At 40.0% G+C, this 24,166-nt stretch overlaps 1 long non-coding RNA gene across 1 annotated transcript in view; it reads right to left on the reverse strand.

Annotated features, from left to right (window-relative positions):
• Positions 1–17,199: 17,199 nt before the first annotated feature.
• Positions 17,200–24,166, reverse strand: part of LOC122464146 — a 395,100-nt gene continuing 388,133 nt past the window's right edge. Inside the window, exon 4 of the long non-coding RNA XR_006288066.1 lies at positions 17,200–17,834. This is a non-coding gene — a long non-coding RNA (uncharacterized LOC122464146). The remainder of the gene's footprint in view (positions 17,835–24,166) is intronic.

A 24,166-nucleotide genomic window follows, 5' to 3' on the forward strand; every position in this document is an offset into this window, starting at 1 on the left:
GGATAAACCCACAGAGCATACACTTTTTCCTTTTAGTTTTTTATTTATTTGTCAGTCCTACAGTACTTCTGGTACCTTTTTCACTGCCACCCATGCAAACTGGGTTCTTCTGGTTAATTCTCCAGATCTCTCTCTGATGGTATTAAGTGCACTTCCCAAGTACAGAAATTCCTTCTTCTTATTCAGCTTCTCTCCTGAAACTTCAATCAACATCTCTTCTTCCACTTGAATCATGTTAGTTTTCTTCATCTTCATCATCAGAGTGGGTATCTGTGATCTTCAAACACAGACACCCACTCTGATCCATATTTACCATTACTCTTTTGCCGTCAGCCAAAAGGGCCAGATCATCAGCATAGGTTAGTTTTCTCTGTTTCCACAAGCTTGGTTATCTGACTAATAAGCTCCGTTACAAGGATGAAGAGAAGTTGACTCAGCACACTGCTTTTTTTCCCCCCAAACCCAACGTGGGAGGCTTTGAATTAGCTGCAACAGGAGTTGGATCAAGTGTTAAACCTGGAAGTGCCTACGTATAATAATTGCTGATATGAGAGTGAATGCTTAAAAATCTTCAAAATTAGTGAAGATGGTTAGTCCAAGATGTTTAAAAGAATCAATTCACTCTATCCCAAGCTATTTTATGTGGCTCTCAAATGTAAATACAACTGAAAAGAGTTGCTGGACAGATTTGATATACATTTATGATAGGATTTATTTTGGTTTGAAATAATCAAACCTTCTTGTCTTCCCTACCACAATTTCCCATCCTGGGGAAAAATGACTATTTAAGTATTTATCCACAGTAGAAAAGTAATTGGTTCAGAGAGAGAGAGAGAGAGCGAGAGAGAGAAAATGATTCTATAATCCAATGGTTGGGGCACCCACCTAGGAGATGGAAGACCCAGGGTCCAGTTCCCTTGCTCCATTCACCCTTTCATCCACAATGGAACAGTTTCAACAGGAGAGATTGAGGGAGCAGCACTCCACAACAAAATATTCCATAGCTCAGTGGTTAGGGCACTTTCCTGAGAGGTGGGAGACTAAGGCTCAGCTCTTCAGCTGCTGTTTGTTGTAGTAGCCCCACTGATATTAGCGGAGCATCTGGCCCAGCCTCTTTAAAGTACTGAAAGTTGGTTTATTAAATTATTCATATTGCTGTGCTGAAAGGTTCTAATGGCTGCCACCAGGAATAGGTGTCGGATCCAAAAACAATCACAGGCCTAGTTAAAGCCAATGGCTATGCCAAGCCCCTCTTTCAGGCTCAACAGAAGGAGCAATCAAGCCCCCTCATATAGTTAAGATGACTGCAAAGACAGCTACCACTCAAAGATGAGGCTAATGGCACACAGATCCTGTGTGGACTGAATGCTGTCACTGGTTGCAAATGTAGGTGCAGGGGACGGCTGTACAATATTGATTTGCAACCTGTGAGTGTTAGAGGCTGTGACTGAATGCACCCCTGTATTCCCATGCTACACACCACTGTAATAATCTTTGTGCAAAATATGCCTTGTGAGGTATCATTTGAGAACTAATAACTTGCTGGTCAATATTATGGTGAAACGTGTGTAGCAAAATATATGTAAAGTTATAAATTCCTGCGTGATGTTGCTGTCACATATTCAAACCTGTGTAATATTGACCAGGCAGAAATTGTTAAACATATCTATCCTAAACAAAGAACTGTGTTTACCTCAATTTAAATAAAAGTAGTAAACAGGCTCCTCAGGACAGCAAGAGGGCGTAAACCAGTTCCTATCAGACAAAGGACGAGCTAATGCCTCTAGCCAGGGGTCAAAGTTGATTGGCAATCACCTATCAAGTGGTCATTATTTGGCAGCAAAGTGGGGGCATGAACAGATTGATCTGCATTTTAGCAAACAACATGGAACCTCTTTCACCACTAGACTCCATGTCTCTGTCCTCACAGCAGGAAGGAACTTTATCTAGCGATAACCCCCAGGAAAATGCATTTCAAAGGGTGACGAGACTATAAAAGTGAGGAGCAAACACACCCCAGGGGTTCTTTCTTTCTCTCCGTACCTTCCTTTCTCTTTGGCACTGGTGTGACCACTGCTGGACTACTCTGAGCCGTTCTGGTGTCCACACTTCAAAAAGGATATTGATAAATGGCAGAGGGTTCAGAGAAGAGCCATAAGAATGGTTAAAGAATTAGAAAACCTGCCTCAGAGCAATAGACTTAAGGAACTCAATCTATTTAACTTAACAAAGAGAAGGTTAAGGGATAACTTGACAGTCTATAAGTACCTATGTAGGAAACAAATATTTGATAAGGCTTCGATCTAGCAGAGAAAGATACAACACAATCCAATGGCTGAAAGTTGAAATGAGATAAATTCGGACTATAAATGGGCATACATTTTAATGGTGAGAGTAATTAACCATTGGAATGATTTACCAAGGGTTGTGATGGATTCTCCATCACTGACAATTTTGAAATCAAGACTGGATGTTTTCCTAAAAAGATCTGCTCTAAGACTTATTTTGGGGAAATTATATGGTCTGTGTTATATGGGAGGTCAGACTAGATGATCACGATGGTCCTTTTTGACCTTGGAATGTATGAATGAATGACATTTTGTACAGGATCAAGTTAATAGGACAGCAGGATATTGTTTTGCAATTTGAAGGCTAGCTTTGCCAAATAAAAATATATAAGAAGTTCCAATTTCTATCAAAATCTTAGCGTCTCTGAGAAACTAATATAAGAATCAAATGCTTAGAAAGGAGAGCAATGTTGTACCCAGTAGGCAGAACCCTGAATGGTTCTGAATGGGGATGGTGAAGAGGCTAGATTGTGCCCTCTGATGAACATCAGGGATCGCGGTGCAGACTGTAACAATCAGAAGGGACTGTAAGGGGAAATATAGTTCCTGTGTAATAGAAGTTCCGATGGGAGAGCAACTCAGGATATGCACAAGTTGTAGGTGGAGCTACTTCTGTACAGTCTTCTCTCCCTAGGGTGGAATCATAGAATCATAGAATATCAGGGTTGGAAGGGACCTCAGGAGGTCATCTCGTCCAACCCCTTGCTCAAAGCAGAACCAATCCCCAACTAACTCATCCCAGCCAGGGCTTTGTCAAGCCTGACCTTAAAAATATCTAAGGAAGGAGATTCAACCACCTCCCTAGGTAACGCATTCCAGTGTTTCACCACCCTCCTAGTGAAGAAATTTTTCTTAATATCCAACCTAAACCTCCCCCACTGGAACTTGAGACCATTACTCCTTGTTCTGTCATCAGCTACCACTGAGAACAGTCTAGATCCATCCTCTTTGGAACCCCCTTTCAGGTAGTTGAAAGCAGCTATCAAATCCACCCTCATTCTTCTCTTCTGCAGACTAAACAATCCCAGTTCCCTCAGCCTCTCCTCATAAGTCATGTGTTCCAGTCCCCTAATCATTTTTGTTGCCCTCTGCTGGACTCTTTCCAATTTTTCCACATCCTTCTTGTAGTGTGGGGCCCAAAACTGGACACAGTACTCCAGATGAGGCCTCAGCAATGTCGAATAGAGGGGAACGATCACGTCCCTCGATCTGCTGGCAATGCCCCTACATATAAATCCCAAAATGCCATTGGCCTTCTTGGCAACAACGGCACACTGTTGACTCATATCCAGCTTCTCGTCCACTGTAACCCCTAGGTCCTTTTCTGCAGAACTGCTGCCGAGACATTCGGTCCCTAGTCTGTAGCGGTGCATGGGATTCTTCCATCCTAAGTGCAGGACTCTGCACTTGTCCTTGCTGAACCTCATCAGATTTCTTTTGGCCCAATCCGCTAATTTGTCTAGGGCCCTCTGTATCCTATCCCTACCCTCCAGCGTATATACCTCTTCTCCCAGTTTAGTGTCGTCTGCAAACTTGCTGAGGGTGCAATCCACACCATCCTCCAGATCATTTATGAAGATATTGAACAAAACCGGCCAGAGGACCGACCCTTGCGACACTCCACTTGATACCGGCTGCCAACTAGACATGGAGCCATTGATCACTACCCGTTGAGCCCAACAATCTAGCAAACTTTCTATCCACCTTATAGTCCATTCATCCAGCCCATACTTCTTTAACTTGGAAGGGTGAGGGACCATAATCCTGTCTGCATTCTGCATCCCCTAGCCTTGAGGCACATGTAGAAAGTAGTCCTTATGGTCCCCGATTGTCGAGACTGTGATAGTCTCTGGGCCATACATGATGATGCAAAACGGGAGATGCAGGTATGGAAGGCTCCTAGTGTCTCACCCACCATTGGATGCAAGGGCCAGTTAGAATTTTGGACAATAAATGCAAAACATGGTCAATTATGTAGATGACATTGGAATATTTACTGTTTTCTGATGTAGGGAAGAACAAAAGGGATACAATGGCCAACTTTCAGGGAAAATAATGGAGCATGGGAAAAAGAGGCTCATGAAACAGGACTTGTCTATATTATTAGAGAACTAGGACATACAGATCTCTAGATAATGGGGCAGTGTGGTGAGAAAAGCAAAGAAAGTGCTGAAAGAGAGAACATTAGAGAGGCTGGAAATGGGACAAGAGAAAATTTATGTAGGATTTTGTAGAGCACAAGAAGAATAAGATTCTGCATTGGATTTTAAGATATAAAGTCAGGTAATATTTCTGAGGATTCAGGTGATATATAATCCCTGTTTCTGGTACATTTTGGACAGATTACATGTTGGTGATTTGGTGCTTTAAAATATAAAAGAAGAGAAGCTTCTGTTTCATGATGAAGTGGAAGTTCATGACAAAGGGGGCTTAGCAAGAGTAGCGACAGGGTAGTGTCCGATATGGGCAACACTTCAGGGATGACAACTGGCAGAATTAAAGGCTAGAGAAATGTGGCTAGAGAGAGTTCATTGTGTATCAGCAGCATATGGTCATCACAATAGGGCCAAAAGTGAGATTAGAGCGAAGCAGTGAGCTAGTGGAGTTTTCATGGGGGACGTTCTTCCAGCCAATTATCAGGATACCAATTTCAGATACATTCACTTGGGTAAAGCTGTGTTGGAGCAAGAAGTTAGTGAGGATGAGGTGATCAGTAAATTAGGGAAAGTTGACATTAGTGCACAAGTATAGATTAGGTATCAACACAAAAGGGATACCAAAGATCAAATTTAGGAATGTGACGACCAAGATGGATGAGACAGAGAATATTAGAGGACTGTGGTGGCTACAAGTGTGAAGAGGTCTAAAATTGAGGTGTGTCCATTGTCAGTAACAAAGTCAGAGCAGCTTAATAGGTAAGAATGAAATTAAGGAAACAAAATCTCTAAGAATCCAGCAGGTAATAGAGAAACATGTCATGGATGATGCTTTGGAGAGAAAGGTGCCACTCTCAACTATGAAATGACTGCTGACATTGGCATCACAGATGGAATAATAGAGAGAGTGTAAGATCAAGGGTGAACTTGTGGAAGAGGGCAAAGATAGAAGCGTACCTGAATGAGTTTGAAAATCTGATAGAGTCAAGGAATAGAAGGAGAATGGAAATCTGAGATTCCTGGGGTTTATAACTTCATCATTCATGTAAAAGGTTAATTCCCCAGGAGTTTTAAAAGATACAGTGTATGACAGTCTGTTGTACTCTGGAAATCAATGGGCTACTGCTGCAAGGTTTTGCTGGAATGTATTTAGTAGTTAAAAAGAGTCTGTAGTAAAAGTAATAGCCAGTGCAGTACTTTCTCAGATATCTCTGGTCTTGTGATTAAGGAGCAGTTTAAGGGTTAGAAGATGCATGTTCTACTTTTGGCCCTGTAACAGACTGGTTGTGTAATCACGGGAAAGTCACTTAACCTCACTGTGTCTGAATTTTCTCATCAGTTTAAATAAGGATCATCAGGTTTACCTAACTCACAGGGTGAGAGGGAGGTGGTTGTGAAGCTTGATTAATATTGATAAAATGCTCTGAGATCATTATTTAGAAGGTGATGTACAGATGTAAAGTATTGTTGTTCTTTATGTAAAGCATATTTAAATTGCTAGGAGACTATAATCCTCAATATGGACACTCCTCTAACAATTGGATTGCATGTGCATAAGCAGTAGACTCTTTAATGTGAATACAACTCTGCATGCTAGTTTCCATTACTCAAAAGACCTCATTTTCATGAATATGTAAATTTCATACATAAACATTCAACCTCTTGCCATCAGCTTTTTTCTTGGGTGGGGGGAGAAGAAAAGAGGCGAGATGAATTTAAAGTTTCCAGTTGACCTGTGTTGTGTAAAGAAGAGATGAGGTGAGGTCAGCAACTCTTAACACAAGAAGAAAGAGTGGAGGAAATAGTGGATCAGCAGGTGATTAAAAAATACAAGGAAAGAGTAGGATGAATTCATTCAAACCATTGTACAAGTGTCAATAGCACATTAAGCCTGCAGGAAGAAGCCAAAACATTTATAATGAATCAGAACCAAATGGAGTGCAGTTTGCACTAAACAATTAAATCTACTTCTGTGACAGAAGATTTTAAAACAATTACCTCAGGTACCACTCAAGAAATTGTGTCCTCTGTTAGGTGGTCAATAAACTGCTATAAACCTGTTTCTCTGAACTCCGAATTAAAATTCCTGTCATCCTTTAATTTGATCTAGATCTCATCTGGAGGGCATTTAACAGAATTAGATATTTACAGTGACTCATTGACAATTCCGCCTCTCATTTTGAACACAGAATTCTGTGCGAGCATGTGTGTGTGTGTACGTGTGTGCAATGGGGGATGTTTTGGGGCCAACATTTCTTGTAAAAAAAAAAGAAAAGAAAAATTTCTCCATTAGGAAAATGCAAGTGAATATCTTGTGTGTAGAAAGGGAGCTTTTAACTTCAACTATGCAGAGGAAAGAGGATGCTCACTAAACCATGACAAGAGAAACATCCCTGCAAAAATTAGATTGGAACAGTGAATGGTATGCAACATAATTATATTAAATATGTTACAAAAATCCAGAAGCATAACAGCTGTTTTATATCTGAGTTGGGGTAAACAGAGCCTCAGCAGACTCAGCCTGAATCATGCAGATACCCAGAGGAAAATTCAAAGCTGGTTCAGATGAATACACAGTGTATATATACACCAACAGAGGAAAAAAAATATGGACTCACTTGGCCAGTTTCCCCAATGTGGTTAAATGTAAAGTTTAAAACACTTGGAACCCTTTTCTTAGGCTCAACTTTCCATAAACAAGAACAAGTCCCCTATTTTTATTCTTGCCTCCTAAGTATTATACTCATTCCACCCCTGACTACAAGCTAATATTGTGCTTTCCCCCTCACACACACACCCAGCTAGCTATAAGTCTCTCCGCCAGGCAGCGCTGCTGCCAGAATTAGTCATGTGTACTAACTGTGCTCTCACAGTGTGGCTGGCCCTGGCATTAGAGTGATCCTTATGCACCACCTTTGAATTTGTTCCTCAGACTCTAAGGGCTTGTCTTCACAGCGACATTCAGGGAAGTTTAAGAGGAGTTAACTAAAGGTGAGAAGTTAAAGCATATTAACACCCTGGGTGGACTCCCTCATTCAGAAGTAAAGTGGGCTTAATTTGTTTTATCCCCTAAATTTAAGGCCTGGTCTACACTGCAGAGTTAGGTCGACGTAAGGCAGCTTACGTTGACCTAACTCTGTAAGCGACTACACTAAAATGTATCTCCCACTAATGTAACTCACCCACTACACCAACTTAACTCCACCTCCGTGAGCGGCATAGCGCTTAGGTCAATATAGTTAGATCAACGCAGTGCCAGTGTAGACACTGCGTTGCTTATATCTACTGTTGCTGCCTTTCAGAAACCTTAACCCACATCAGCAGTTAAACTGGTGCAAGCGCTTCTGGTGAGGAGCACCCCTGACACAAGGAGCGTGGTGTGGACATGCAAAAGCAATATAATTACTGTGGTGGCTGTGCGTTGACGTAACTCAGGTCAGCTTAATTTTGTATCGTAGACTTGCCCTAAGTTAGTGAACTAAGGACACTTTACTTCTGAATCTCCTAGTCTTAAGCCCAGGTCTACGCTACAGAAACTGTAAATGCAGCCTACAGTGACCAAAAGAGATTTTCTGCCACTAAAGGAACATCATCTCCCTGAGCAACAGCAGCTAGGTCAATGGAAGCATTCTACTGTCAACCCAGCTGCGTCTACAGCGGGGATCACGTCAGCATCGCTACAGTACTCAGACGTGTAGATTTTTTACACCCCCGAGCACCAGAGCTATGTTTACCTAAATTTTAAGTGTAGACCAGGCCAGTTAAAAAGAAATAAGGCCACTTTACTTCTGAATGAGAGCATCTACATAGCAATTTTGTGCACTTTAACTAATGCATATTAACTTCATACCTTTAGTTAATTCTTCTTAACTTCCCTGAGTGTCCTCATGTAGGCCATGTCTACACCACAGAGACTATACTGGCATAGCTACAGTGCTGCGGCTCTGCTGGCATAGATGCAGCCTACGCCGATGGATGGGTTTTTCTGTCGGCGTAAGAACTGACGGGCGCTAAACTTTCTTCCCTCAACCTAGCTGCACCTACACTGGGGGTGAGGTTGACATAACTACATCACTCAGGTGGGTGGATTTTTTCAGACCTTCGAGTAATGTACCTATGTCAACCTAAAATTTAAGTGTAGATTAGATCGTAGACAAGCCCTAAGTGAGCACAAGGAATTCTAAGATCATATGTAACTTAACCAACAGAGGGGTCAGAAGTGAAGGCAGCAAAAGCAACTAGCAGGGGGACACAAAAAGGTGTGAGTTAGAATAGGCAACCTCTAAAATAACTCACACCTCCTTCCTGCTATGTTAGATTAAATTCAACTCACACCCATTTACCAAGGCGGAGCTCACACCCGCTAACACATCACCTCTGAATTTGGCCCAACAGTTTCAGAGTTTATTTGTGGGAATGGTTTTGTTATAGATAAGCCCATATGTATAAGCATTACATTTGCTTTTTATTTTGGTTCTCAGAAGTATGGCAATGATAAAGGGTTACATGAACATACATGTTACACCAATTGGATCAGGAAACTTAAAACCTGGATTGACCAAAACCAGCAATTTCCAATCCTGGGTCAGGCAGTGGACAAATCACACATGGTAGTCCCCGTGGAGTGTGAGGACTGCTTCTGAAATTTTGGATGCTATGAAAGAAAAGTGGCAGGCAACTCTCAAAGCAGTTGGACTCCTTTGGAGTTCAAACTCAGATTGACCTGATGCTCCCATTCTCAGAAATGTAGGGACCCTTACAGAGTTTGTGCTCTGGATTGGTGGGTCTGTTCAATACAGGATTAATCTGTTGCTATCTTGGGTAATGAAAAATGCAAGGAATCAATGGGAGCAAGATTAGGCCCGAGATGAATAAAGTAGCGCTTGATGTGGATAAATTCTCCCACCTTTCCTTTGTATTTTTTGTGCACTAAATTATATTCTGATCTGCAAAGCTACTTCTCTCCATTCAAAACTGCCCAAAAGGCTCTTTTTCTTCTGGGCTACAAAAAAAATCCATTCCAGTTATTTACTTCCTCAGGCATCCCAGTGCACTCTTTCTACTCTGTGCAAGTCTTGTTTAAGCACCAATTTACCATTACTTTTGAGACTTCTACAGAATAATTCTTACCACTTGCAAAACCAGGATTGGGCATAGTCAAATTGAATGTGTGCAGGTGCAACTGGGAGACTATTTACCCAAGATTTGTGAAGCTATAGAAAAGTTGTGCTGGTTCTCTATGAAGTTCAGCAGGTGATTTTTTTCCCCTGGGTAAATAGCACCCAATTCATTGCATATAGCAAACTTTAAATAGGAAATAGGAAACACATAGCTGCATTGGGCATAAAAGGAGATAAAGCTTATCTTGATTAGAAAACCAGTAAAAATTTCTAATAATCACGGGAGGTATTGAAACATAAAGAGTTGTAAGCTTTAAATATACACACAGAGCATGCCTTATTCTTTAGTGTTCATTTCCCAAATGGGATCCAGGAAGCACTGTTGGTCCACAGACACTGGCTGGTCACATGGTGCAGGCTTCCCTTCCTTTTTTCCAGATGCTGCACTGAGCCTACACTTTCGTAATAATACTTTTCTCCAGAAGTAGTTGCCATACGGATGTTATAGCACCATGAATGGAGAGAGAGGTGGCCTATGCAATTCTGACAGCTGCCATCTTGGCTGACACACTAGGGTTTGAACCAGAGGTCTCCAGAATTAAAAGCATGAGCTGCTACATCTTGAACTCAAGAGCCAGAGCTCTCTAGATAGGGCTCCAACAGACACACAGCCTCAGCAGGTAGGAAGAAATTCATTATATTAAAGAAAACCAAATAGAACTCCTTTTCCAGAATACATTGGTAAATGTTTGCTGGGCTTACAAGCAGCGGCTCATGGTGTCTCATCATTCCAAGGACACATTTATTGTTACTATTTGTCAATGGTTCTTTTAATTTCACGATGGCCTTGTATAATGGACAGTTGAAACTTGAAGATTAGCATGTTATCCAAAACAATTTCATGGCAAAAAAAACCAACCAACCAAACAAAGGGGCTTCCTTCTACAGCCTACAAATTACCATCTTCAAATGTCCCTGAGGTTTTCCTAGCTGCTACAGGGAAGTAATGTCTTCTGACTTACTTCTCGAGATTCCTCAGGACATTTATTGTGCTGAAGGCTAAGAGAAAGGTACTTTCTCTGGTGAGCATTTTCAGTGTCAAACTGCTAATACAAGAGGACAGTTGATAATGCAGCACTTCAACAATGCATTCTTTGCTGTCACTTAAAATGTGCATTATTTGAGTATATTAGTATTAATTACAGTACATTACAGAATATTAGTATTACTATAGCACAGTTAGTAGTAACATTACCAAAAAAAAAAAAAAGAGGATTCCTTGTGGCACCTTAGAGACTAACAAATTTATTTCGGCATAAGCTTTCTTATGCCCAAATAAATTTGTTAGTCTCTAAGGTGCCACAAGGACTCCTCATTGTTTTTGCTGATACAGACTAACACGGCTACCACTCTGAAACCAGTAACATTACAGTATATCTTGTTTATTACAAATTAAGGGCTAGACTGTGCCTTTAGGCATTGCCCTGAGTAAAGGGTGATTCATAAATTGCATTGCACTAGGAGTAGCCCTTGGAGGAACTGTGACATGATTCCTCCCAGGGCATCATTCTTGCACCAGAGAGAAAGGAGTGAAGCTTACTTGCCTTTAGCTATCCAACCAGCTCCACAGGCTAGCAAGGGGGAAAGGAGCCATGGCTCCTCCTGCTCCTAGATACTTTCCACCCACTCGCTTGTGGGTGGGAGCAATAGTTGTACAACTCCGGCATGCTGCACGAGACCTAGACCCAGGATATCCCTAATGTGACTTTGCAGAGTTGGAGGAGACATCCTTACTCTATAGTATTCTCTGCATGGCTATGTTGGGCAAGGGTCAACCTAGCCCTAATTAACTGTTATTATTATGAGAACGTACGTGTCTTTGTTATGTTCATGGCATACAAATAATGAAGCTGGGTAAAAACATACATTGCAAGCTTTCAGAAAGAACATTTTAATGCTACTTTATTTCTAAGAACCCAGACCTCTAACAAACACACACAGAGAGAAAGCAGGCTGCTCTCTAAAGCACAGAGGTACAACTCACCCCATCTTCCTCCAGGCTGGCTCTTTGCAGACTCACTCCTATTAGACCCAGATTCCACACTTCCTCTGTAAAACTCCCTTGCCTGAAAGCAGGACCAAGAAATCCCCTGAGAGTCTAGGACAACAAGAAACAGATTCTGACTGGGGCCTCTAGATACAAATAATACATTTCAACAACAACTTCAGGGAACTTGAGACACACCAAGGTATGTTTCTGGTTCCAGACTAAACACAGCTCTTGTGCATGCCATTTAGGGTGTATTATTCTAAATGTAATCCAATTTTCTTCATTCTGTTTGCATATCATCTCTAAAATAGCTTTTATAGTTTAAATTGCCAATATTCTAGAGCAGAAGAGTGAAGCCTTCTCCAAAATAGAGGCCTTTTGCCAATTTGATGCATGTCCCATGATGTTGCATGAATAATATTGCATGGGACACAAGACACCCCCAAATTGTACCCCACCAGTTAATACACAGAAAGTGGTAAGCACGATATGGACCTGGGCTTACAGTGGACAAGAAGCTGGATATGAGTCAGTTGTGTGCCCTTGTTGCCAAGAAGGCCAATGGCATATTGGGCTGTATTAATAGGAGCATTTCCAGCAGATCGAGGGAAGAGATTATTCCCCTCTATTCAGCACTGGTGAGGCCACACCTGGAGTACTGCGTCCAGTTTTGATCCCCCCACTACAGAAGGGATGTTGACAAATTGGAGAAAGTCCAGTGGAAGGCATCACAATGATTAGGGCGCTGGGGCACATGACTTACGAGGAGAGGCTGAGGGAACTGGGCTTGTTTAGTCTGCAGAAGAGAAGAGTGAGGGGGGATTTGATAGCAGCCTTCAACTGTGCAGCTTTGAACTGAAGGGGGGTTCGAAAGAGGATGGAACCAGGCTGTTGTCAGTGGTGGCAGATGACAGAACAAGAAGCAATGGTCTCAAGTTGCAGTGGGGGAGGTCTAGGTTGGATATTAGGAAACACTATTTCACTAGGAGAGTGGTGAAGCACTGAAATGGGTTACCTAGGGAGGTGGTGGAATCTCCATCCTTAGAGGTTTTTAAGGCCTGGCTTGATGAAGCCCTGGCTGGGATGATTTAGTTGGTGTTGGTCCTGCTTTGAGCAAGGGGTTAGACTAGATGACCTCCTGAGGTCTCTTCCAACCCTAATATTCTATGATATGGCAAACCTTCTAGGTACCTTAATTATTTTGCCTGACTTGTTCTAGTTACTTATCTTTATTAGAAACAGATTAAAAAGCAGAGGTTGGCAAATAACAGATTTTTTGAGTGTGCTGGCAATTGTTTAAAAAAGGAAAAAGAATTTTGTTTTGGGTCAAAACAAAAAATTTTATTCAAAGTTTTTGGCAAATTGAAAAATGAAAACAATTAGTTTGGATTGAACAAAACATTTCATTTTGATTTTGAGCATTCTTTAAAAATAAAATTAAAAGGAAATTTCTAAACAAAAAGTCATTCTGAATAAAAAAATAAAATCATTTAGTTAAAAAAAAAGCTAAAATGAAACATTTAGCTTTTATTTTTATTTTAGGAATTCTTTAACCTAAGTTTGGCAAAATTGACACAAATTCATGAAACGTTTTGGTGTTGTCAAATCTACATCTTTTGGCCCCCAAAAAGCAGCCGCAGCTTCAGTTGAAAAATTTCACTCAGCTCTATACAAAAAAAAAAAAAAAAGGAAACAGCCAAATTAGTTGAGAGAAATTCAGTACCTGTACAAAGAAATATAGAGGCCCATGAATAGATCTGGTACTTGGACTTCATGAGTTGTTGCCAAACCTTTCTGGGTACTGCTGTCAGGAATGACAATTCCTGGATCTTCTGTCACATTACTTCTTGGGATGATATCATGGTACAGGACTCAATATAATGCAATGCTACACAATACCCCCTTCAAGGAGGCTGCATGCTTACTGGTTAGCACACAAGATTGGAAGTCAGGAGACCTGGGGTCTAACCCCAGCTCAGTCACTGTCCTACTGTATGATCTATGACCTCTCTCTGCCTCAATTTCTCCTTCAGTAAAATGGGAATAAAAATACTTACCCATTTTGCATAGAGGCCTAAAGACTCAGATATGATCCTAGGGATTTTCACTAGGCACCTATCTGCATCTTTAGGCATCTCAATACACTTTAAAACATGGCCCTTGGAGATGCTTGACACTATATAAAAGTACAAAATTTTAGTGAAAATTGGGTGTCTTGGAGACCCTTATCAATCTCCCCTAGAGCTAAACCGGGTAGCTGTGGTTAAAAGGTAGTCAGATTATACCAAGAGAAGGTTGGAATCCAGTAGGAGGAGTCTTGATGCCTTGAGGAAAAGGTTCTAAGAGAATGTGGCAATTGGAGGGTGAGAGCTGGAGTGGGTGGAGCTGCCTCTGCTTTCCTGCGCTCTTTGAGGGTACATCTACACAGTAATTAAACACCTGTGGCTGGCCCATGACAGCTGACTCGGACTCGTGGGGTTTGGTCTGAGAGGCTGTAAAATTGCTATATAGACATTTGGGCTTAGGCCCGTGAGGTTGCGGGTCTTTTATTCCAGTGTAGACACACCTTGACACTGCAGTACATCCACATATTTAACCAAACTTTTCCTCCTAGCTAAACAAAATGACCTGTAAAACCAGAAAAGCATTAATCAGATGAGTCTGTTCCTAGATTAAAACAACGGGTTTGTGTATTCCCGCTTCTTCCCCCAGATCCCCTTTTTGGTTCCTGTTCAATATAAGACTGTTTCATAATCTTCTGCTGTTCTTCACCAGGTAGCCAGGAGAACCACGGATCATAATCCTCTTCTGAGTCTACCTGATGGTTGTCTCTTAGAAAAACAGAAACATGCTAATGAAAGAATTTTAGTTGTTATACTGTTGTGTCAAACTATCCTACACATTGCTTGGTGGGAGGAAGACAAAAATTATAATTATGACCAATTTACTCCTCCCTTCTTAATCAGACAGGGAAGCTCAGGAGAGCTAACATGGCATTAATAGGACATAAGATCACTCAGGAATGTCACACTGAATATGAAATATTTTTCCTCTGTCAGCCTGCAAAAGAGAGTAGGACATAACTATAATACAATAAACCAAAATTAATTCTACTGTAGTTGGATCCCAAGCCACTTCTGCAGATAGTGGCAAGAATGACAGGTCTGGTAAAGTACTTTGATTGAGCTACTTCTGTTAATAACATGGGGCCAAATCCTGTAGTCCTCACACAAAACTCTGACTGAAAATAATTTGGCCTGTGCATACCCCCGTTGGACTAATGGTGGATTGGCTGGTGGCAATCAAACTACAGTTCAGACTTTTCATCGATTTTTAACTCATATCCTTTTAATTTTGTACATAGAGTTAGATAAATGGGATGTTTCTCCACCTGATTATTGGTTTTCTTTAACAAATCTTGCTCTAAATATTTAGGCTACGTCTACACTTAAAAAGCTTCAGTGTCACAGCTATAGCGCTGCTACCATGCCACTCTCATGCTTCAGAGTGGACACAATATAGTGACCCATCACTGTAGTTAATCCACCTTCCCAAGAGGCAGTAGCTAGGGGCCACCAAATGAAATTAATGGGCAGCAGGTTTAAAACAAATAAAAGGAATTTCTTCACACAGCGCACAGTCAACCTGTGGAACTCCTCGCCTGAGGAGGTTGTGAAGCCTAGGACTATAACAGGGTTTAAAAGAGAACTAGATAAATTCATGGAGGTTAAGTCCATTAATGGCTATTAGCCAGGATTGGTAAGGAATGGTGTTCCTAGCCTGTTTGTCAGAGGGTGGAGATGGATGGCAGGAGAGAGATCACTTGATCATTACCTGTTAGGTTCACTCCCTCTGGGGCACCTGGTATTGGCTACTGTCGGCAGACAGGATACTGGGCTGGATGGACCTTTGTTCTGACCCAGTATGGCCATTCTTATGGTCCATAGAATTCTTCTGTCTACACTGGGGATTAGGTCAGAATAGCTGCATCGCTCAGGGATGTGGATTTTTCAGGGATGCAGATGTAAGTTTTCAGTGTAGATCTGCACTTATTCTTACTTAATACTGAAGATATACCACACACACACACACACACACACACACACACACCCCAATGGTAGGCACTTAAATCACTAGCAGATCTCATGGCAAATTAGTTCTGCCTGACTGGGTCATTGACATTTCCTTATTTAAACCTCACACCCTTAGGGGAGTTTCTGTCACCAGGGCCATGAGCAGTGATCTGGATCTAAATACTGTACTGTATTATCTGTATCCAGGTGGTATAACAATGGAAATTTCTATGAGTTTCAGTCTTGACCTTTGGAAGAAAACCATTTTTTCCCCTTGTTACAGCCTCAGGTACTATGAGGTGTTTCTTTTCAAGCATAAAAGCAAAATGGTGATTTATGATTAGCATAAGAGAAAAATAGATTGCCCATGAGTTTATGACAGGGTAAGTATTTTTCTCCTCCATTATTATAATAAATCACTCTGTTGCTACCCACCTATCCTTTCCTGGTTCACATACTAGGATGCCACTCTTCCAATTTAGTTTCATTCTCTTTCCAGCTCATGTTTTTTTAAAAAGCATTTCATGTATTGATTTTATATGTAATATTATATGCATTTTACAATCATGAAAACATATATTCAGTAATAAAACTCGCCTCTTTAATGGTCAAAATTCTCCTCTTTGATTCACAGGTCAGAATTTTGTTGCATGTTGAGAATGGTCTGCATTGGTTCCTCCACCCTGCAGCAGACAGAAGCAGAGAATTCTGCTCTGGGGGTGAAAGTCATCCCTTTGCAGATGGACAGCACAAAGCTTATGCATCATTTAAGTTCTCAAAAATAGGGGCTAAGTAGAAGTTAAGTGTTGCATAGACCTTGTACTGACCCTGCACAGGGGTAAATTTCAGCCTAGAAGAGCAATCTCCAGGGCTCTAGGCCTACAAATGTAAGTATGCAAGAGTTACTCTCTGTGTATTCTTCTCCACTTTCTTAAACCATATTTCAATATTGTGTAATGGGCTTCCCTTCCTTCACTGAGTGGGATATAGGTGAGTGTGGTTTGAGATAAAGACTGGGAAACAGGAACTGAAACAAAGTAGTCCTCTTTTGGCAGGGGAAGCTACCTGTCGCCAGGTCTAGGAGAGGCAGCCCTTGGTGTGTGAGGGCTTTGGCTGCATGTCATTTGATTGGGTTATTTTAGACAATGTATTCTCACCTCATTCCTTTGGGTACCCATGATGCTACAATTGCTTTCCCTATAGCTTCGTTTTCTCTGCTGCCACATTCTGGTGCTCTTATCAGACTTGTTCCAACTCCCCATTAAATCCATAGGAATCTTTCCATGGATTTCGATAGGAGCTGGATTGGGACCATTTAAGGTACAAATCTACATTCCGTAACTAGCACAACTCCAGTTGACTTCACTGGGAGATTTACATGCAAGCTGGTTGCAGGATCAATCCCCTTATTTCTGCTTCTAGGTGCAATCTCTTGAAGCAATCATTGTGTTAGTTTTGTCAAAGTGAGCATCCACCACTGAGCATATCAGTAGGCACCACTCAAAATACAGTATTTGCTATTGGACTGTGAGGGTCCAACTCTGAAGCCTGTACTCAAGAAAGTTTCAAGGAGTTTTGTGTGGATGAGGACTTCAGAATTTGAATTCCAGTCAAGCAAGTCATCCCTAATCAGCAAAACGTTTAAGCCCATGCTTATGTCCCAAAGCACGTACATAAAGTTAAGCACAGGCTTAATTGCCTTGCTGAATAGGGATGGACTGAAGCACATGCTTTAATGCTTTGCTGAACTGAAACCTTGGTCCTATTTGTGCAAGTATAGAAATATATCAGAATTACTGCAAGTACCTGAGGTGATGATTGTTAGTTCTTATTGACTCCCACTGTATGATAAAATCACTGTTGCCCTGCAGTTTCTTTACAGGCCCCTATTTACTTACGTAAAAACAAAAATAAAAATTTGTCCTCATATTTAAATAATTAAGCTCTGATGCTTGATCTTTGTTGTTCTCCATCCCTTTCACTTGCTTAGATCCAAGTTAGTTTTAGCTCAGTTAATTTTCTCTCTGGTGAATTTTCCCAACTTCCTTTTCCATTTGAGATCTTTGTGACTGCATGTGGGCGATGACCTAGCAGTAAAAATAACATTATGATTAATCATTTTAGCTAAAAGAAACATAAAATCAAATGTAACTTGTTTTTTGACATCTCCATACTTTATTGCAGAGAAGCATGTGAATTAAATTAAATGCACTTATGTAATTTATCTACTGAATGTGATTCTTCAAGATCATTTGTTGCATGTGATAATACAGAATCAATGTGGCTTGCAGGAGTCATTCTGTGCTGTGCACAACATGAGCCATGGGTCACTGTGACAAGTGAGCGTTTGCATCCTTTGGTTTAGTATTTAATGATTTACATCATTGTTAAGACTGAACAGCACCACAGCCTCATGGAGTTATTGACGTGACCAGAAAATGAGATGTTTCCAGAAGCACTGTAAATAACATTAAATTACTTCTGCTAGACAGGGTAGTTTATATTTCTAGTAAAATCAGTTTAATCAGAATGTTGTATAAAAAAAAAAACAGATACATCTGGCATCACATTTTCCCTGTTAGAAATAATGATTAGCACTTTTGTACTGCTTTTCAAACAGATCTCCAATAGCTTCAAAAAATTAAGAAATACATCTGATTTCCACTTTTTGGGAAGGGGTAAGAGTTTAAACTGACTTACCCAACATCACTTACTGAGGCAAGAATATAATCCTGTATTTACTCCTAACCTCACTTTCTAACAACTATTAGACTCATAATGTGATGTACTAAGTATACTTTAGGAAAACATCTGTCAAGCTCTCCATAACAGGATTAGAGCTTTAAATTGGGTTAGTCAGCATGGTCCATTTAACGCATCCAGTTGGCTTCTTGTTCTGAATCACAGTTAAAATGAATTTAAAAGATGCATCCATTATGATGGAACACAACGTTTTTGGAAATAACTTATGTGCTTGATTTACAAGTCCAGACAAAATCTTCTGCTGGTCAAAGCTAAATATAGATATTTGAGAAAAGGGTGGAGTAAATAATGTAGTGTCAAGCTCATTAGTGTGGAAATAGCATTGAAGATGGATGCCATCCTGTTCAACTTTGTATTAGCAGTATCCATTATTCAATAAATTATTAAATTAATAGACAGACAATAACAATGAGTTTATGTCCTCATTTAATTAATTAATGAGAAGGAACTCAACTTATGGTTATCTTGTCTATAGATTTAATAATTTATAGAATAATAATTTATTGATTCCCCACTATTTCTACAGGAGATAGAATTCTCTTTCAATAACCATCCATTATTGTCGGAAGCTATTATTACTAGGCATTCTGGTAGCGTTTCATGCTATAATTGCAAGATAGGCTAATTCTTCTGGGATTTCCTTCTAATGTTGAATCTGAAACACAATAAAAACTCTAAAATAACCTTACTGCTGCTCAATCTGTAAAATGACCTCTGAAGAAATGAATCTGTGAAGGGGGTAAATGATGTTATGTTTCATCAGTTTGAGTAGAATTCTTTGGGCTCCTTGTTGATTTATTGGTCTTTTCTAATAGAACAAAGTGTGGAGTCTTTTTTTGAAAAATCAGTATTTTTATACGCAAGTCAAAAATAAATTTTTCAGTCAGTGACCTGGCTTGTTTTGAGTTGCTTTTTAGATTGAATATGCAAATTGTGAAATACTAGATTTAATTATTAACATGTAATAGCCATTTTCCCAATTTAGAATTTTTTATTATTCACATAATATAAAATTGTTTTAAGAAAAATTACACCTTTCCTGCCTTTTCTTTTATAGAGAAGTGTGTGATAGCTAGTTAAAATTCTTGATGTGTCTCAATTTAATTATAATTTTAGATAAAGTATTTTCAAACAAATAATGCTATCAGAAGTTTGTTGGATGCAAATTACTGTTTCCTTATACCTACCTACAAGGACGGAAAGGACTGGCGGTGGAAAAGTGTGTTCTCTGTCCAGTGTGACAGTTCTCAAAAGAGAGCACACTAAAAGATGTAATCTTAAAATGGGCCCCTAAACTAAGTGAACTCAGAAGGAGGATCCCACTTAATTCTGCAACTTTCAGAAGAGGAAACCTCTTCAACAAAAAGAAGAGAGCACTGCTCCATGCTGTGAAATACTTGGAAGAGAGGTATAGCAGTAAGAAGGGTGGTGGGAAGGAGCGGGAGGTGGACAGACTGAGAGCAAGGGGGAGAGTGGTGGCTTTAGATGCGACATTATAACTTGGTCCAATAGTAAGTATTGTGCTCCTGGAGCTGGTCGATGAAGTCCTGTTGCTGTTTTAGGCTCCAGTTCAGGAAAACACTTAAGCATGAGCTTAACTTTAAGTCAATTTAAAGTCAATGGGATTAAACAGTTGCTTGAAGTTAAGCACATTCCTAAGTGTGTTCCTAACTAAAGACTAACATGGCGGCTACTCTGAAACCTAACTAAAGACTGTATTTTAAGTTCATCCCTAGCCAGGAATACACTTAGGAATGTGCTTAACTTCAAGCAATGGCTTAAATCCTATTGACTTCAAGTTGACTTAAAGTTAAGCTCATGCTTAAGTGTTTTCCTGACTTAGGGCTTTAAAGCACCCTCCAAAATTGTTTATAGTTGCATTGTACTGTACATCTTGAGGCACCAGAGTAGCTGCCCCCACAAGAATCCTTCATCTGAAAGGATTCCCTTTAACATCTGGAATGGTGCGCAGAAATGGGATGAAAGTAAATTTATTTAACTCTTATTTTATTAGCTCATTTTTCTGAGTATCCCTTGGCACCCTGGTGTTGTAGTCACTAACGAAGAGACACAAAGAAAGATTTTTTTCCCCCCCAAGGACTGGGTAATGAATCACCTTAAAAGGATATTAAGCATGTTTGCATCAAAAAAGTGACATTTTAACTTGGTTCAAGTGCCCAGTATTTTAATACTGTAGTTAATTAAAACATGTAATTTAAAGATGTGAGTATTATGATGAAATAATAAACACAGGATATGAAGTATTTTAGCTAATTTTAAAAACTTCTTTAAGAAACAAATTAACTTCTCTCATAAGTAATGTTGTACACCATATATTATTAAGTACACAATTACTGTGTAACACAGCACAGCTATAAAATATTTAAATAGCTTTTCACTAATTGTAGTTTGGCAAAACTGCAAAAAAAATTTCATAATTCAAGCATTGTTAATGCAATGAAGTAATTCTTTGACAGAGAAAAGGTGAGGTAATATCTTTTACTAGACCAACTTCTGTTGGCAGAAGTGACAAGCTTTTCAGCTTCACAAAGATCCTCCTCAGGTCTGCAGAAGGTAACTAGAGAGTCCAACATAAATATAAGGTGGGACAGATTCTTAAGCATAAGGGATTCACACATGCTGTAGGAAATCACTAAAAATGAAGTGAAAATTTTTAGCAGGCAGTAGGGTGGTGTTACAAATTGTTGTAATGAGTCATAAACCCAGTGTCCCTGTTAAGTCTATGGTTTCCAGTGTCCAGCAGAGTTATGAATTTAAGTTTCCCAGGCTTGTCTTTTAGAGGTGTTCAGGTTTCCTTTCAGAATGAGGACTGACAGGTCAGTTATGGAGTGATTGCTGCGTAAAAAGAGTTTGCCCATGGGTGATAAGGGTTTTTTGTGTGTGTGTGTGCTAGTGTGTGTGTGTGTTAGTGTGTGTGTGTGTGTGTGTGTGTGTGTTAATCAAGAAAGTAGTGATTGTCTGGTTTCACCCACCATTGTTGTTGGGGAATTTGATGCACTACCTGAGGTACACCATGTATAGTGACAGACATATTTAGGAACCAGGAATCTTGAAAGAAGTGTCATAGGGAAGGTGGTATTGATCACTGTAGCAGTGGAGAGATGTCTGCAGGTTTTGCATCTATTGTTCTGGCAGGGTCTGGTGCCACTTTGAGTTGGTGTGTCCTGTTCTGTAGGGATCTTTCTTCAGATGATGAAAGTGGCAAGGTGGGGTGGTTGTTCGAAGGCCAGAAGAGAAGATTCTGGAAAGATTTATTTCAGGATGTGGTCCCCACTGAATAAGGTTGTTTAATGATACTACATATGGGGTATAGTGAGGAGTGGCAAGTGACAACTAGAGATGAGTAGTCAGAGGATTTCTTTTCTTTATTGAAGCAGGTTCTCCCTAAGTATTTGGGTGGCCTGTTCCATGATGCAAATTTACTTCTCTGGTGGAGTGTCCCTATTTAGTGAAGGCAGTTCTAAGCATGTTTAGGTGTGTATACTGGAATTTCTCCTTGGAGCAAATTCTGTGGTATCTGAGCGCCTTGCTTTGAATAACAGATTTTGTGATATAACTGGCGAGGTTGCTGGATCTGTGGATGTAAGCAGTGATGATCCAGGGGTTTCTTACATATAGTTGTCCGCAGACTTCAATTGCTGAAGCTGATCATGATGTCCAGGATATTGATGCTGGTGTTGGAGTGTTCTAGAGCCAGCTTAATGGATGGGTGGTGGCTGAAATCTATGAGGGAGTTTGGGTAATCTATCCAGCAGATGAAAGTATCACTGATGTATCTCAAGGATATATGGTTGGTTTCATGGTGCATTGAGCAGTGCTTTAACTATATCTTTTTGAAGCTGGTATAGTTAAAGTTATACAATCTCAGTGTGGATGAAGGTATATTGGGATAAAGATGGTTATACTGGTATAGTTTATTCCTGTAAATTTAGAGGGAAAAGCTATAATGTCTAAGGCATCATTACATTAATATAACTGTATGTGAGTGTGTATGTGTGTGTATATATATATATATATATATATATCTTCTTACTATATGTTCCGTTCTATGCATCCGATGAAGTGGGCTGTAGCCAACGAAAGCTTATGCTCTAATAAATTTGTTAGCCTCTAAGGTGCCACAAGTACTCCTGTTCTTTTTGCAGATACAGACTAACACGGCTGATACTCTGAAACCTATTAATATAACTGTGTCAACAATAGGGATTATACCCATTTAGCTCTTCCAGTAAAATATCACATCCTTAGCTGAAACAGTGAAATGAATACAAAAACTATTTGTAGACTAGGCCTAAATCCCTTTTCAAAACTCGATTTAAGCCCCTAAATCACTTAGGTACTTCTGAAAATTTTATCCTGAAACCTTGACACAAAGTGAGAAGAGGGAGCAGTCGATCTATAGTGCTTTGAAGTCCAAGGGAGTCTTTCCATTGACTTCAATGGAATTTGGTTGGGCTCTTATTGTAAACAAGGACAATAATCTTTGTTACACAAGTTAAGATTTGTCTCAAAGTTAACTGATCATTCAAAATGTGTTAACAATATATTTATCTCTCTCTATATTGCTATATCAGATTTATAATTCAACTCCTGTTTTGACAAAGCAAATTTGGAGGCCAAGAGAGCAAACATTTTTCTGTTCTGATTTTGTCATAAATTGCAGCCGATTCTGATCTTTTCTATTACTGATGATTTCTCTTACAAAGAACGTTCCTTGTGTTACAAGCATAGTATTTACTATTGTTTCTAAGGGATTTATTCCTGATCATTTTTGTTCTCCACAGAGCACCACATCTAGAACACTGTTTATTTCATTTTCCATTCTCCCAGTACTTCTCTCTGCAATCCAGTCAGTGAAGGACGGGAAATGCAGTTAGCTGTCAGGTTCTGCAAGGCATTACCTTTCCGTGGAGGAGAGTGGGGCATAATATAATCAGACCCTAAAATGCCACTGAGGTACAAGAGTAAGAGCATGCAGTATGTAGGGTATGAAGTGACAACTGGACCCTTTAATGTGACTGGGAGACTGTTTCCCCTTTATCAGGTACGCTGTTAGACAGTCCAAGAAGCCAAGCCATAAACAGGTTCAGGGCCAGTCACAGTTCAGAAGAAATCTGTACTAAGGAGAGCCCTGCACAGGGAAGCTAAAGCGGCACCAGGAAACATTACTGTAAGTGACTCTTTCGGACTCTATGCAATAAAATTGTATTCAGTTTCTGAAGCTTTCTGTGCTGTGTATTCTCTCCCACTCCCCATCTCATCCACAGTGCAGCACATACACACACACACTTTTTTACAGTTATACACCTATAATTGGCATGTTCTCAGCTGCACACACTTGTCTTGAAGCTGAGGTTAATCTTCCTTGAAGGCTTAGGTTTACTCCTGTTTAATTGTGCTCAATAAAATTCTTCGCTGTTACAGAAAACCACATTGGAAATCAAGCTGTGATAGTCAATGCATATTACCCTTGACCTGCAGAAAAATTCCCTGGAAAGTTTTAAAAAAATGCGTTACCACAGAATTCTGGGTGTACTTAATGTTCGTTTTCAAAATGCTTGAACAACGTCAACAGTAGGATTGCTTGTTGCTTGCAGAAGCGTAAGAGAGATAATATGCACTGTGTCTGAGTAAA

Source organism: Chelonia mydas, chromosome 1 (assembly GCF_015237465.2).
Source record: "Chelonia mydas isolate rCheMyd1 chromosome 1, rCheMyd1.pri.v2, whole genome shotgun sequence".
Lineage (NCBI taxonomy): Eukaryota > Metazoa > Chordata > Testudines > Cheloniidae > Chelonia > Chelonia mydas.